The sequence below is a fragment of the Polyodon spathula genome, chromosome 5 (assembly GCF_017654505.1).
Source record: "Polyodon spathula isolate WHYD16114869_AA chromosome 5, ASM1765450v1, whole genome shotgun sequence".
In the NCBI taxonomy this organism is placed as follows: Eukaryota; Metazoa; Chordata; class Actinopteri; order Acipenseriformes; family Polyodontidae; genus Polyodon; species Polyodon spathula.
In genome coordinates, this window is record NC_054538.1 from 52,282,080 (window position 1) to 52,300,078 (window position 17,999).

General features: G+C 40.3%; 1 long non-coding RNA gene across 1 annotated transcript; it reads right to left on the minus strand.

Annotated features, from left to right (window-relative positions):
- Positions 1–5,099: 5,099 nt before the first annotated feature.
- On the minus strand, positions 5,100–11,544 carry LOC121315300. The gene is made up of 3 exons (XR_005950234.1): positions 11,274–11,544; positions 10,478–10,530; positions 5,100–5,237 (listed from the first exon to the last, which is right to left on the minus strand). It is a non-coding gene; the product is annotated as an uncharacterized LOC121315300 (long non-coding RNA).
- Positions 11,545–17,999: the final 6,455 nt, after the last annotated feature.

The window sequence follows — 17,999 nt, forward strand, 5'->3', positions numbered from 1 at the left end:
CTGAGTGGCAGTGAAGCAAAAACAGTTGCAGTCAGTGAATAGGAAATTATAAGGAATATAACCTCTAATTATACTGAATGTGATTCACCTGCATTTTACTATTCCAGTGTATTGTGTTTGTTTATACTGCTCATTCTTTTGCCTGCCTTTATCCTAACTATTGCCTCTATTTACACAAGATTGCATTGCTTGTTGTTTAAATAGCGTTTTTGACTAATTATATCATAGTGTTATAGAGCCTCAAACCTTTGTGGGTAAATAAATAAATAAAAATAAATGTCATTCATTTAGTTTGTTTGTGATGCCTAGTCGAAGACAGCAAGCCAAAAGTGCACTCTGATTGGCTGAAAGATCCTCAGCAGGTTTGAATAAGTTGCAATGTTTTGAGCACCATGTGTAGTCTGCTTCCCATTAGCAGCCTTTGTCCTGTGATTTATTGATCACCTTGTCTATCCTAGCTCAAAGTAACAAAGAAGAGCTCAGTTGTGTAGCTCTTTCACAGAGCTGGAGGCTTGGCAGGAACCAGCGACCACAGTAATAACAAGGTTCGTCTACATATGTGGTTTTAGAGCTTTTAACCTCATCTCACTAATAGTTTTAGAATGGGTAACGGCAATGCATCACAAAACACTGCCCATTAGACTCTTCCTCCTTTAACCTCAACAATTGGCTGCAGGCAAACTGAGATCCTGGTCGAGGGGCCAATGTAACAGAGTAGGATCAGAATCCTTAATGGCAGTGAAACACGTAACACTGCCTGTCATACTCTTCCCTCTTTAACCTCAGCAATTGTTTGAGTTCAATCTACGAGATCTGGGTCACCACAATCGAGTGTCCTAATCATTATTTCACAGACGGGTCTGAATCCATGGGGCAGCCAGTTATAAATCATCAGTACAGCCCATCACTCTATCATATAATTAACACATTTCCAATTAAAAGGAGTTGACATAGTTAACTCTAACCAATACTTTAAACACCGTACAGAAACCAGTACAAGAGGACAAAGGGATGGAGGCATTTCTTAAAAGAGAGTGTCAGAGTATGGAATGGTGTTATCTAGTTATGTTGTTGATGCTGAATCACTTGGATCTTTTAAGACCCAACTTGACAACTTTTTGAGATTTGTCAGCTACAGTGATAGCCAAAACCAGCTATAAAATTGTCGCAATATGATGCGGTACTGTCTGCGATCAAACTGAAGTCAGTGTGATATGCAGTTTTGTTAACCTGCCCCATATCTTCTGCACGCTAGATGGTGCTATCTGACTAAAAAGTGGTTTGTCACAGATTACTACTGAAACACAGTGTTTGACCAACAGGTGTCACATACTGAAGCTTGGGAACACCAAAACCACAAAGTTTACATTGACTTAAAGTAATTTGTATACTGCACTGTAAGATTGCGGTAACAGTTTGAACATGCCGAAGCCTACAATATATCATGAAGTTAAGCAATGCTTTTGCTGAACTAGTAAAAACATGTGTTGTTAAAATGTGTACACACACACCAATAGTAAGCACAGCAAATAATAAATATCCTGCTTCTCATCTGAGGTTTAATTTTCTGTGTGTATTTATACAACCTACAGTAGTTGTAAATACAGGTTCATCATTTATTTTCACTTACTGTGCAGCTGTGCACACGTTTAAGACTGAGAAGTAATGAATGGGTTTCTTAACTTTGCATTTCCCAAGGGTGAAAGTCTACGGTCTACAGTAATAATTCAAATTTATGACATCCCACGAGTATAGTAATTAATAATATGTTATGTATTATTTTTGTTTATCAAGTTTAACTATTGTATGAAATTGTTTTGCTGGTTACAGAACTACCATTGACCTCCCCCCTCCCCCAACACCTGCATGTATTTTGCTAATATTTTAAATACAATAGCATAGGCGCCGGAACTTTGTGAACCTTACTCGTGTTGTAGTTAAATTACAATGGTCACGTGACCCACGTCACCAAAAAAAACAATGTTGCTCATAACATAGGATACCAACCACGATACTCATAAAATCCAAGCGAAATATTAACTCTAGTATTTAAAAGCATATGTCCATGTTTGATGAACTGAATACACTGTCCAGTTTACAACTATGACATGAATTTACATCTGTGGTTAAACTTCTTCTAAGTCAGACTTCTTCAAAGTCAAAATGACCACATTGTCAGATTACTGGTAATATTTTTATAAAGTTGTGTCAATAAGGATCTGCTTTTAACAACTGTTACAGAACGCAAACTCCAAACATTACAGTACTATACTATGAACACATTAGAAAACCACTGATTCATATGTTTACCACAATAAACAAATAACACCCTGCATACAAATAAAGCTTTTTCTTATCGTGTGACGGCTAAGGTCTGCTGATGAGGATTAAGACTTTGGGTTGCCAAACTAGGCTTCCCTGCGCTTATTCTTTGCTATAAACAAATATGTTTCCAGCATTTACAGTGTTGGTTCTGTCTTTGTGTGGGCTTATCAAAGCCACTTCTTTTAAAGTTGTCTGGGTCATATTCTGCCTTGTTTCAGCCATTACAAAGCAGAAAATTAACGTTCAGCTGTACTAGGTGTACCATTGGCATAATGAAGTACAATTTCAGTAATGTATTCACATCAGGCAACTGTTGAATATGGTTACAAGTGTGGTCAGCTTGGTAAAGTGCTTTATTTTCCCTGCATTGAGCATTCTATGCCCTGTGTTCATTGCATGGTATTCATTTTTCCATTCTTTAATCATCCTAGTTCTCTGTATATTCTGCCTTAAAAATAAAGGCTCCAATCAAAATTTGTGTGCAGTTGCTCTACTATTTTCCTGTCTCTACACCTTTAAACCTGAAGAAATATTATTTTTGGTGATGCTATTGGCTATGATTTTACGATACAAAGGTCATCTTCCTGTTACGTGATTGGGAATTTGATGTTCAGGACACTCATTACAACAGAGTGGTATCAGCAGTGGGTATGTAGTTCCCCATAATAATGGCAATTTGTTAAATAATAGCTGCAGTGCTTAAAAATCATACTATGTTTCGTTCTGAAATGGACGCTGTCTGAGAATGTTGCATTTTCAGTCAAACATAATATAATGCACTGAAGTTCTCAAACACAGTTTTATTAATTCTTTGTGTGCTAAAGATAGAGACAGACCAATGCCACACAGGCAAATAAGAATGAGCAGAACAGACATGGACAAAGCTGCACAGGTCTGCAGCTGGAGAATATATGTAGAGGCTAAAAAATACATGTGAAGTCTCCTGAAATTACTGGCACATTTTTCTTTCTTTTTTTTTTTTGGTAATTGTAAACTGGTATCACTAGTACAGCACTCTATCAAATAAACTTGTTATGATTTGAATGTGCGGTTCTTAATGATATTATTGTCACTGCTTGTGCCCCGACACTGAGCTGCTGGGTAGGCTTCACACAAGCGGTTCAGTAAACATATCCCCTTTGTTGATGAAATGAGTTGGTTCAACCCAAATAATGTCCAAATATTACACATAGCTCATCCTCTTTATCAGGGTCCAAGCTTCACTAAAGTGCAGAACTGAGAAACAACATTAAAACTGACAGAGCAATGTATTCAACAAATAGTGTAGCGCAACCTTCCTCTTCTCTGTGTGGTGGTGGGTGTGAACGCAAATGATTCTGCGCAGGCTGAGTGCTGGTGCTGTTGGTTTTTTTTTTAATTTTGAAATGTTCTGCATTGATTTACAAGAAAAATTGTTTTCCCACTGGGCAGCGTGCCCTGCAGAAATATCTTGGGCCTCCTTGTCCTCTTGGTTGGCCTGGTTGGAAGTGTACAAGTATTGTACCGGTAGTATTAATGCATATTTACATTATTATAATAAGGATGCTGCAGATCATTTCAGATTCTTGCTGGACTGATTATCACTATGCCTAAAAAAGACTGGGGGCCCAATCTTCGATCTTCATGCAATCCCCTCACTAAATTTGTGCCTCGCTTTGGCACAAAATGAGATATTCCAAAACGGCACAAAGGAGTTGCGAGACATTGGAATATAGCAGTTTTTTGAGCAATTCGCAAATCTGTTTGTGCCTCGCAAAACCGTCTGTGCATTCACTACCAATATAGCAACTGCACACAACAGCCAAGAGAGAATGCAGAATGATGGACAGTCACCATTAGTAATGGCATTACCCCGACAAGCTGCTATCATTGGTGTTGCCACAGTATGTACCGATATGACAGCAGACAGGACCACACAATATATTGTGCACACATACATACGGACCATTCAAATACACAATTGGCTCCATAGCTAGGCACCAAGTTTTCAAATTAATGAACTGATAAGGCCACTGTTTTATTGAATACGGACAGTACTGTATCACAAGGAAATACTATAAAGGGTTCTTTAAAGGTCAGCTGATCTGACATAGCTGTATGTTTTTGAAGTAAAATAAAAAAAGGCTTTAGATACTGTCTTTTTTTCTGAATGATTTTTTTTTTATATAATTGGTGCTGTGACAAAGTCTACTGTGGAAGCACACTCTGATTTGTAAATGTAATGAGTTCATTCACCTGCAAAGTAGACATCAATCAAGCATCTTTATATACATAATACACAGAAATGCATTGTTATTCATTCTACTCACCCATTTGAACATCATGTTTAAGCCCAGTTTGTAAGGTTTTGAGTGTCGCCGGAATGAATTTTTTTCATTATGACATTTTTTTGGTAAGAATAATAATTCTAAATATGCTCCTAAAATGTTAATTGTAGCCTAATATGATTTCTCAATAAAAAAAAAAAAAAACTGTCTCTGTACAATTAGCAACACTGACATTCAGCAGACTGGACAGCTGCATAAAAACGGCCAGAAATGACAGTTAACAGAACTGTTTGTCCCGCCTCAGCTAACTTATGATTGGACTGCTGCAGAGAAAATACTGGTTGATCGTATCACCGGTCTGGCTTTAGGAAAACATTAGCATGCCTTTCACAGCAAGAGTGCCTTGTCGGTGTTTGGCTGTCTGAACTGCAGCTGCCCACCCCTCACCCGTAATGCCCAGCAACCTATGGAACAGCCAAATAAAGCAATGAGCCACAAGATGGGTTTATGCCGCATTTATATAATTTATTTACAGATTTGTGGCAACACACAACAAAGATAACAAGCAGGACCCCCCTGTCCTCTTCATCCTTCTCTCAATGTTCATTTGCATACTTTGATGGCACACGTTGGATGCAGATATGCCTGTGGAGCAGTGAAGAACACATATAACTGTATATGTAAACACACTACAGCGGTCCATCATATCAATACAGTGATAACCAAACACATAATTGATCCGCCCATCCGGTGTGTGCGGATGGGGGGAGGGAGTTAGGGTTCTGTACTATTGTATGTTTGTACTATTGTACCCAACTCCAGGGTGGACTGTTACTCCAACACTATTTGAGCAAGCGGTGCGCAGTTATTGGAACTAGCGTATCGCAATTGTCGCGCAAATATTGGTATATTCAAAGGAATTAGGGCTTTCGCCCAATTCAAATTTGATTGCGCTATGTGCATATTGAATGTCCACCTAGAATACATTTGCATTACATGTTTCTATTTACCGATGCATTACCATATGCTAATAGGACTGTATTAAAGGAACAGATGGAAGGCATTGTGCTGGACAGAGGTGAGTGCATGTTTCCACACTCGACTGTTGGGCATGGGAGTATGCTATAAACATCACTATGATATGAACATGTTATATATATTATGGAAACAAAAAAAGAGGCTTATTGCTTGTATGTTTTTGCCGCAACTTGACTATGGTGATGAAATATATAGGTTTGCATAACCATCAACTTTAGGTAAACTGGACTCGCAATATCATGCAGCATTGAGGTACATTACGAATACAAGATGTAATACTCATCATTGTGTATTGTATGATTTGGTAGACTGGACTTCTTTGGCTTTACGCAGGTTGAAGCACTGGTATATTCTGGTATATAAGGCTATTCAATGTAAATTATATGAAGTGATTTTATGCTATTTACAAAAATGTTTATCTTGTGCATTAAAAAGTAGACATTGGGAGTGTATTTTTACATGTGCATGTTATTATAAATTTGATACTTCATCTTTTTTTAATAAAAAAAAAAAAAAAAAATATATATATATATATATATATATATATATATATATATATATATATATATATATATATATATATATATATATATATATATATATCTCCTGGTATTGACTGTTGATCTACTAAAAAACTTAAAAAAATAAAAAATAGGAAGATATTGCACAGTCAGCAACCAGTTTAGGGTCATACAAGTACTAATATATTTGTGCACAGTTTTTGCAAAGGCTTTGTTTGGCACACAAGTCGTCATCTTATATATTTTAGATTATAAAAAAAAGACGACTCGTATGTCTAGAAAAAAACTGGTTTTCTGAATAAGGTGTCTAGCAGGGCTAGTATTCCGATAGTATCCTAATACTAAGTGGGTATTTGGTATCACGTTTTCAGAATACTGGTATCCAGAATACGGACGGATTCATTTGAAATACCCTGTTTACATGGCATGGAATAGCTATTCAAATTTCCCATTATTCCGAATACAACTGGAATCCTGACAGAACAGGACAACTGGAACAGGTGCCCAGATAGAAATATGGGTGCAGTCAATTGCACCTACCACACGCGTCAGGTGCGCGACCTCATAAAAACCCTGTATTATCTCCTCCGTTTGCTCTGGTACTGGGGAATTTAATATGTTCCTCAGTACGTCACAGTAATGTGGTTATGAACCTGTCGAGGTGGCGGGACACAGCTCACTGGGTGATCCCTACTGTATCACCTGCTATCTTCTGGAAGGTCCCGGTAGCCAGGATACACATATAGACAGACAATACCAATTGCTCAGACAAGGCATGACTGTGCAGATTTGTTCTGGCCAGATCATCATGCAACGTGCGACATAGATGAGTCAGCATGTCTCCGTTGAGAAAATACCTGGACATGATTTGCTCATTGCTGTGCTCCTCATATGTGTGCCGAGGTCAGTACACCCTTTCAGCATATCTTCGCCTATGTCGGGTTTGCTGTTGCTGGGTGTGTCTTGCATCATTCACATCCACATGTCGACAGACATGCTGCATGCTACCCACATTTCCCATTGTTGTCTGTTTGTAGTCAGTGCTGGAATGGTAGTGTGCGCAGAGTTAACAAAGTCCTTTTACAATCCTTATTCTGCACATCAGAAACCTGGTTTTGTGCTTGGCGCATACCTTCGAATATACCAGGATCACACATATTGTCAGCCAGTCCCCCCATATTGAGCGATGCATATATTTTATTCCTGCACAGCGCAGAATGGATTGTGACGTGCAAAAGGATGTTTTGAATATGGAAACTTGGCACAATTTTGGCACAACGGTCATTTGCGATATGCATACCCCTCTGCGCGGTGCGCAAACCTTTCGAAAATCGGGCCCTGGGTGTTTTGTGGGGTATTTATACTTGTAAGCACATTTTCTGCTCTCTTTTGCCACCTGGATGCTGAACTGATGGAGTGCATCCGCTTTAATGCAGAAAAAACAGGATTACAAAGCTGCAACATTTATAGGTTATCACACTGCTACAGTAAAGAGACCACTGTACTAGGAACTGGATGAGCATGGATGGGCCAAGGGGCTTCCTCTCGTTCTAAATTTTCTTATGTTCTTATAATCCAGAATTTGCTGGTGGTCTTAAATTGTATTTGTTTCTTTGCATCGTTTTTTTTTTTTTTTTTTTTTTTTTTTTTAATTAATTTTAATATTAAGAATACAATGACCTCCATTCAACAAATACCATAGTTTATCAAATGCAGCAGTTTTCATAGTATAACGCACATATACATATTATTGAGGCTCATGAGGGGTGCGCATAATGAATCGATGCATGTTATCTGTGATTTGTTTTTTTAATTTGGTGCATTTACCATGAACTTGCCTGTATGTATGCTGCAGAGCACAGCCAAGATGAAAGCAGATTACGCCACTAAAACTTTAATATTGAAATACACAGGCATCCTGGTGGTAATGAGATAAATGATTTAATCAACGAGACTATAAGAATTTTTGCAACCAATGACATGGAATAAAAAATGTATTTTTGTGCTAATAATACTATATTTGCAATTGAAGATGCAGTTTACAGTATTTAGGATTTATAAAAGACATGCTAAAATATATTTCACAGTATAATATTAGTATACAGTGGTAAACAGTGTAAGCTGTAAATAAAATATCTTAATGAAACAAAACATTGTATAAAATATTATAAATTCTAAAAAATATACTTTCAAGGTTATTATAAATATTGTAATTTTAATAATTGTATGCTCTAAATGAATGCTAAAAAAAAATAAAATAAAAAAAAAATAAAATAAATTAAGTTAGTACACCATGAAATTCAAATTAAAAAGTTAATTGTAACTGCCAATTTGCATGTGCTATTTTACAAATATTTTGTATGAATGTAGGTTTAGGGGCAACTACTTCCTAAAAATTTAATGGCTGACTTTACTGGAAACTACAGCTAAAAATGGCTAAACATACAATATTAAAAATCTAATCAAATCAAGAAAAAAAAAGCTTTTGCTTTAAACAAAAATGAAAGGTGAGGTGGGAGAAGTCTGGAACCAACATACAGACTGTGTTATGGCAATGCAAAATGATTTAACTATGTCCATCCATAGCCACTGCAAATATGTTACTTTTTTGGTCTATTAAAGCCTCAATAACATTTCATGCTTCAGTGCAGCTCTGCATCAGCTAGTATGAGTTACTCAGGAAACAACTATGCAGTTAAACAGTTGGACTGGTGTGAAGAAATCTCTCTAGTCAAGAACTTCCGTTTTTTCTCAGCAAGCTCAGTATGTCCTACTGCAATACTTTTCTGTGTTTGCCACTAGAATCTTCAAGCCTGTATTTGCAATCTTACATGGGTAATTTTAAAACACAATCTTTACTGTCAAACCACCTGGCCTGAAAGGGTAAAATATGTATTAAATAAGTTCAATCTCTCGTTTCAGATATCTTTTTGTAAAACAAAAATGGAAATTACCCTCCTGTGAGTCTGGTTCATTGAATAAATCATACATCTGCCATGCTTTTTTATCTGGGTAAATATCATAGTAGTGAAATTATTCTAATGGAGAATTCACATTACATCTAATAAAAAAGAGGCAGTAAATTACTATCTTTTGACCTGTCTTTAAATATTGGTATTAAACAAGACAAAAGGTGTGGCTACTGGAGCACTATCAACAGTGCAGAGCACTATTGACTGTTTTTGGACATGTGACCCAGTATTAGTCTATTTTACAACTTTTAACAATTAAGGAAATTTGTATTCAGCAGCCCACATACTATAGGATGACTCACCACCTGGTACAGTATTTTTTTTTTTTCAAACTGTGTCTAGTTATTACATTTTTATGATTGTCTCAATCACTTTCCAATACAGTAGTAGATTAGTACAAGTAACTAATAAAATAAAGTCAATTATTGATCCAAAGGACTAGAAAGGCCCTTTCAAATACTGCATAAGCGAACAACAAGTTGCCACAGTTCCCTCCACTGCAGAGGCAAAATAACATTTCCGGGAGCCAGATTATAAATCTGTGTGTTTCCCCCTCTCTTCTACTTTTAATAAACCTCACATAAAATGTGTGGAGCAAACAATAGTTTTATGTTGAACTCCTACTACCTATGGAAGTGGAATTTAGAAAATAATGGTCAAAGCAAGAAAAAAAAAAAAGCAATTTGTCATGGTGAAACACAGAAATACATTGAGAATCAATACACATAATGGTGATGTCCTGCAGCTCAGATTATGTTTTAGACATATATTGTTGAAGCTGGATGAAGGGCGTAGAAAGCCACAATAGCCTCAACTAAAAATAACACAGCTTAAACATTTTGCAGAAAGAGTTTAGCTAGAGAAAGCAATTGCAAACCAGCCAAAACAGGAAATATGAACCAGGGCAGAGTGGTTTCATTAATGATAGAGAAAGATTCAAATCATGAACTGATGACCTCTCACATTCACTTTGTTCTGAATTGAGCAAAATGATGTGGTTGTTTTATGGTGTGAATGTATGTAAGTTTGAGACCATCAATCTTCAGTAATTTCACTTGTAATCAAACTCAGGCATACAGAGGTGAAAGACTGATGAGTTCCTCACCATGCTATGCCACACAGTTGTACTTAATCCAACACACTTGTGCAGCAATTGTTATTAGGCAAAATAATAAAAAAAAAAAAAACAGGTTTACTAACCAGCTAGAAGATAAGTTGGGAGAATGTATGAAATTTATATTTGTATCAATATAAATTTGTTCATTTTTGAAAACCACTTGGTATTTTTTTATCACTTGCTTTGTAAATACAAGTTTATAATGACGTTAGTTTTATTCAAATTAAGGACACTTACTTTCCAAGGCACTGCCTGCAGTCTGGGTACACCTGGCAAGCACATTTCTTTATCTGGTGAGCAACAAAATAAGTCAAAAGATAGGCCTCTTGCCTCAGGCATGCAACATTGAACAGGTGCCAGATACAGAAAACGCATGTCACATTCCCAATTATGCATATGACAAAATGAAACTACGTGACAATGCAGTCTGGCCATCCACATCAAACTGCTCTTCTGTTAAATATCAAAAATGAAACAGGAAGCTTTCTAAGTTGTAAGTTGATCTATCTCACTATCCACACCACATACTTCCGTTCACATAAAATCTATCTAAACCAGCCGATTCAACAGAACTTGCTTTCTTACTTATACTTTTTACATTTCTAGGCAACTGACATCGATAACGTAATGATACTCTATATTCTGAAACCAGAACGCATATACGTGTGCATTATGATTGAACGCAGATGTATAATGTATCACCTCGTTAAAATTCTTCAGTCATTTTTTAAACTTTAATAACGTAATTACTTTTTTTTTCTCCAAAATACACTGTACGACAGCTACAAAGTAGACCAGTGTTTAAAGTTCAACTGCATATAACTTTTCCTTGTTTATCCACAACAATATTGTTAAATTGTTCAGTCATTTTGTTTAAATTTAATAACGTAATGCGAGAAAAAAAAAACTTTTCAAAAATACCCTGTATTCCAGCTACAAAGTAGACCACAATGCTTAAAGTTCAAACGTAGACAACTTTTCCTTGTTTACCCACATACACATTTAACTACTAAAAAGGTTACACTGTACTTACCGAGTAACGTGTCATCGTCTGTTGCGTGTTAATTTATTTAGTGTGTACTGACGTTAGCATAGTGTTCACTTGTTGTTACTCGTGTTTTAGCTCGAACCAAAATGTTTTACTTATTGTTAGAGAAAGCAAGTGAAGTTATTGAGAAGCATATTAATTCAGTAGTTAGCGTGTATGCTGTTTTCTGAATGTCAGCAGTATGTCATTCAACATTTATCGGTTTCACCCTGGCTTTCCCCGCAGGTCTGTGCTGAAGATCACACCCATCTCTTACAAAGACTGAAACGCACGCTCACTGGCAGTGTCAATGTTTTTTGTTTAATGAATTAACTCTGTAAATGGGAGCTTTCCATTCATGCTCATATAAAGTTGAGGTCTCAGTAAAGTTGTGTTTACTTAATTGCAGTTTGTTTCACGCCACCTATCCCTCCAGATGTCAGTAGGTTTACATGAGACCAAGTTTTCAGAAAACTAACGTATTCAGAACACTGAAGTTGGTTACTTATTCCCGGTTCCATATTCGCGGTATAGTTAACAAACCACTCACTTACACATCTTGCTCAATAAATATATTGTTACTATTTAAAAGATAATTGCTCCCTCTTTCAAGAAAAACGAAAATATTAATCAATGAAAATCTGTATCAGCAGCATAGCTGTACCCCATATATTACCTGCTTGTTTTGCCCCATTTACCCCCTTAGATGCTTTGCTCAGTAAATATTGAAGTATCTCTACATAGGTTATCACCCCCTCTGCAAAAACGTTAAAGATTTTAATGAGCAAGCCATACCCCAAAGTGTAACCAATAAAAACGCATAGGAATCCCTTTCCTCTTACTTGTTGATAAGTGGGGTCCAAAGTGTGGTGTCTCATTTACAGTTACCTGATTATGTCAATATACAAAATAAATACATAAATAAAATAATGAATAAATGAAATACAGTTCCCTTTCAAGTGGAATGACAACCATTACCAAATGGGAAGAGCCTCTCTGACCCATCAATCATTTATCATATATAAAAAAGCTGCCCTATCAGGGCCCTGCTGTGAGGGGGAAGTCCCTCCTACCTCCTGCTGAAGAGAGACATCCTCACAGTAGCATATCACCATTTTCTCTCACCTGAGACAACACCGAGATTGCTTTGTGCTCTCTTTGTCCTGGAAATTGGCACCTTTGCACTGAAAACCCTGATGCAGCGTGCAGCTGCTGCCACGGATATTCCCTGGCCTGTGGAGCAGGAGGGAAAGGGGAATCGATTACTCAAACAAAAAGGGCACCCATAACATGCCCTTCCTCTGTGAGGACTTTTTGGAGCTGGTTCGCTCTTCCTGGAACCACCCAGCATCTGCTCCCTCTGGCTCCAGAGCAGTGGAGTCCCTGTGGCACAAAACCGGAGCCCAAGAAGCTGGCCTAGGCACGTTCCCTCCCATCGGGGACATGGTCACTGTGCTGGTGCAAGGGTCCACCTTCACCAGAGGGGATAAAGAACCTACCTGCCCATCCAAGCCATGCAGGATGACTGATGCAATGCTAAAGAAAGCATATGCTTCAGCGGCATTGTCGGTGAGAGCGGCGAACACCATGTCCATCTTGGTGCTCTACCAGTCACAGCTAGTGGCAAGACAGCGGGAGCGGGCAACGAAGGCAGACGCAGGGGAGCTTCAGGCAGTGACGGGAGTGATAACTGACCTGATGGGGGAGCTAGGTCAGGCATCAGGGAGGTCTCTGGCGGCGCCCTTGGGTGCCCGCCGGCATCTTTGGCTGACCCAGGCCAAAATGGTGGAGACAGAGAAGGCTGCATTGCTGGATGCCCCTATAACACCGGGGCAGACATTCGGAGCAACTGTGGATGTGAGCCTTGAAAGGCCCCACAAGGCCACGGAGGTCACTTCAAAGTTTTTGCGCCTTCCTGCTTATCGCCAGCACCCTGGGTGGCCTTTCCAGCCTGTGGGGCAGCTGGGCCTGAATGCCGCCCTCCACCTCAGGCTAAATAAGCAGGCAGAGGAAAAGCCAACGGCCAGGGACCACCGGCAACCAGGGGTAACTGGTTCTCCAGCTGGAGACCGAGGCTGGGGCCTAAAAAAGAGGTGCCCTCTCCCAAGCCTAAGGAAGATCGCCCCTGAGGGGCTCCAGCTCCCATCATCCCCCCTCACAACTGGACTGACCACTGGAACCGACCCATGGCAAGGGTGCACCCAGGACTCCTGGGTGCTAACGACTATGAGACACAATTACGCTCTGCATTTCCGCTTAGGCCCTCCATCCATAAAGGTTGTGCTCTCTACCACTGTCGGACCAGCATGCGCGATTCTCCTCCAACAGGAGATCTCCAATCTTCAACAAAAGCACACTGTGTGCTTGGTAAATCCAAGCGATGCCCTCAGCGGGTTCTACTCCAAGTACTTCCTGGTGCCCAAGAGGGACGGCGGTTTCTGACCTATTCTGGACCTCAGGGTCCTCAACATGTTCCTCAAACAAAGGAAGTTCAACATGTTGACTGCAAGACGCCAACTTCCATGTCCTGATCCGAGGCGCACACCAGACAGGTCATAGATCATGTGACGAAGTTACGGCTCTCCATACTTCAACAGAAGAGCAACTTCGTACCATCTCAGTCCACAGTGCTCTGCTCCGGCAATCTGTGCTTCACAGATGGGAAGTTGTCACTATGGATGCCTCCAGTCTGGGCTGGGGAGCGGTCTGGAATGGGAGGGGAATACGAGGTCAGTGGAAGGGACCTTGGCAGCAAGTTCATTTAAATGCCCAAAAACTGCAAGCAGTAGCCCTAGCGCTATCTGATTTTTGACAGCAGTTAGTGCACAAACACGTGCTGGTCCGGACGGACAACATGGCAGTGGTAGCCTACATAAACCACCAAGACGGTCTGCGCTCACCTGGCCTTCACCATGCGGTGCACAGACTTCTTACCACCAATTTTACCAGGAGCCAAGTGACTTTGTGAGCTCTCGCCGTGGGGCTGTACTATCAGTAATCTGGAGCCACGACAGTTTTGGTACAGCTTCCCATTTGTTAATGGTTGTCATTCCACTTGAAAGGGAATGTTAGGTTATTACCATAACCCTGGTTCTCTGAAAAGAATGACAACCATTACCCTTTGTGGTCGTGTCCCCAGCTGACCTTCGATTTTGAAAATGGCGATATGCTACTGTGAGGACATCTCTCTTCAGCAGGATGGGAGGGACTTCCTCCTCACAGCAGGCCCCTGATAGGGCAGCTTTTTTTTTATAAATGCTCAGTGATTGAGAGGATCTTCCCATTCAATAATGGTTGTCATTCTTTTCAGGGAACCAGGGTTATGGTAATAACCGATTTTACTGTTTTAAGAAGATGTTTAGTTAAATGGGTTCTTACAGGCACTTTTTTTTTTGTAAATACTAGGCAGCAGTTGAAAAATATAATTATTTAAATTATTTTTTTATTTTAATGTATTATTTATTTTATTTATTTATTATGGCATTGTGGTTGTGTTTTTATATTTTCTGATTTAAGTAAAAAATATGGGAGAGAGGAGGTCAAAATGTTATTACTGATACAGTAGAGTTTTAGTTTTTTTCTTTTTTCATAGTAGATGTGACTGTGAATGGTTTGTACCAAAAGTGTTTTGGCCAGCTTCTTATTCGGCCAGCTTCTTATTCGCATTGCTGCTTCTTATTCTTATCCCGCAAATGTAACATGGATGGAATAAGTAACTGGGGTATTTTAAGGGTAAAATCACTTTGGACCACTTATTTCAAAGTTGATTCTCATAGGGGGCCAACCCCTTTATGCCCCCATATGTATTTACAGTGGCTCTCAAAAGTATTCACCCCCCTTGGAATTTTCCACGTTGTATTGTGTTATAACATGGAATAAAAATAGTCCATAATGTCAAAGTGAAAAACAAAATCTACAAATTGTTCTAAATTAATTACTCTTTTGGAATCGGGTCATTTGGAGACAGAGGTTGGGAGGGCTGGCCTACATTATAGTGTCTGAGCAAGCAGTTTCTGATTACACTAGTAGCTAGCATGAAACGACGCCACAGGCTACACAACAAGCTAGCTAATCTATCCATCCATTATCAATAACTCCTTTACAGAGCTGTGGTGAGCAGGAGCCTAAACCGGTAGACTCTGGGTGTGAGGCAGGACTACACTGTGGACAGGATGTCAGTCAACCTGAACAGCATGTCTTTGGACTGTGGGATTTGAACCTAGGGCCCTGGTGCTGTGAGGCAGCAGCACTAACCACCATGCTGCCCTACAAGCTATCTAATGAAATCGACTACAAGATTAGATTTGAAAAACTTTTATTTTTTAGCCTGTTGTGGTTTACAAAAAAGAATGGTATTTTGAGTTGGCTCGAGTGGGGAACATGGGCCTGGTTGTTTTTCTTTGATCTCACAAGCTGGAATTGCTTCACCCTCAGTGCCCGGAACTTACATGTATGGGGCAGTGCCAAATTCTACATTGTAAGTGTCTGTGGTCACCATCTCTCTCCTCGTGACACTGCCCAAAACTGCCAAGCACAGATGAGCTAGTTGTTTCCACCACGAGAGAGCTTTCAAAAAGTGACCTAAGACACTGTGAGACTGGTCCAAGACAGGGTGAAGGCCCCTGTGGTTGAACCAGACTTGGAGATGGCGCATGCGTAAGAGCCCTAAAGGGAGAACTGGGGATGCTGCTGCCATCAGGCCAAGAATATCTGGAAGGTCATTATCATCATCGCCGCATTTGGTTGAAAAGCTCCAAGCAGAAAGATAGCCTCTTGATCATGTCGTCCAACAAAGTGGCGATTATGTTTATGGGATCAAAGCTTACGGCGAGAGAGACAACCTTCTGAGAGGCGTCAGCCGGCTTTTAGAATGGTTCACTGTAAAGCCTGTACTGGTGCATGTATCGGCGTAATTAAGCACTTTGATGCCTTTGAGTCTCAGAGGAGCCAGTATAGCATCCATGCACTTATATACGGAACTCATACATGGTACACTCGTACACTCTCAAGTACAGGTTGAGATGTCTGAGGTTGAGAATTGGTCTGAGACTGCCATCCAGTTACGGCACCAGGAATATCTGGAGTAAAACCATCCTCCTTCGTTGAGAGGATGAACAATTTCACTGACCGGTTTTTGGAACAGGGCTGATACCTACTGAGACTTCTTGCCACCACCAAGGTGACCGTGTTCCTACCCATTGTACTTAGACAACTGTATCAGGTGGTTATTGACTAAGCTCAACTGGTCCAACCAGTGGGGTCCTATGTTCAGTGGACAGAGTCTGCAACAGCTTGGACTGGGATGCCACCAGCATACTACTGTAGATACCCAGACGCATGCAAAATTCTAAAAAAGACCCTTTGCAGCACGGTCAGATTGAGCATCTGCAGCAGAAAGGCAATGGAAGCCTCAACAGCAGGAAACTGGACAAGGCCCAGGTTATCTGTGCTATGCACCCTATATAGGCTGTCCAAAGATCTTGAAGCAGCAGGGGCAGTTGGCGGACGTGCCAAAAAATCTGCAAGAGCCGAGGGGGGCAACGCTGGATTATAGCAACGGGCACCATATCTAATATAGAGCATTTAAGCTCATCTTCCGTGGCCCAAGGCATCTGCATGACCATGGTAGCATGTCTGATAAGGGAGTTGAGCTCCTCTGACAGGGAGGGTCTTACCGTGGGAGCCAATATATCTGATTCTGCATCCTCCGACAGGATGATTCATTCTTGCTTGTCCATGTACTCAACAGCTGTCAAAAGGGATTGCTGCTAGTTTATAGCCTCAAGAAGCTTCTCCATTTGTCCCTCAACCTGGTCAGTATTGCCAGAATGCCTGCTATGGCAGCTTCTGTTCCTGTTCCTTGGCAGGGGAGAGGGGGAGCTCTCTTAGCCAAAGGACAAAGAGGAGGATTTAGAGAAGTGTGGACTCGAAGTCCTGCTCCTACCCTGAGAGGAACGCTTCCTAGCTCCTGGTGTAACATGGAGTGGGGACTCTATTTAATGCACTGCAGGGGACGAATGGGGCGAGTCATGCTGCACTGGTGTCAGAGATGCAGAGTGGTCCCTAGAATAGTGGGCCAGCCTGCTTTCCAATGAGCAAAAGACATGCAAGAGGTGCAGTCTTTAACTGCTCCCTCTGCGTGCTCCCTTCCCAATCAGCACAAAGGTGAAACCCAGGCTTGGTGCAAGGTTGAAAAAACAGTTCAGCCATTCGATGTACGCACACAAGAACAGACAGTAAGCTGACTGGTGCTTAAAACTGTTGTGTACACAGAGTACATAACAATTGAGCACTGGTAACAGTCTTGGTACCAATAAAGGTGACTGCTACCTACTTTGGTACCGACAAGTTCACAGGTACTGGCTCTGGTACCAACTGGTATCAAGGCACCAACTCTGGTAATGACCAAGTCATTGATACAGGCTCTGGTACCAGTTCTGGTACCAACGAGGTGACTGGTACAGGCTCTGGTACCAACTGGTGCTGGCTCTGGTACCAACCAGGTCACTGGAACAGGCTCTGGTACTGACTGGTACCAATCAGGGTACAGGCTCTGGTATCAACTGGTACTGAAAACGGGTCACTAGTACAATCGTGTAGAAAAGACAGCTTCACTTCCACAATTCCGCCAAATATGGTGAAAGCTGAAATCTTAGCAGACAAACAGAACAGAAATCTTTGTTCTGTGGCACCTACAACTACTGTGAGGAAACATCATCCTAGATTAGTTCA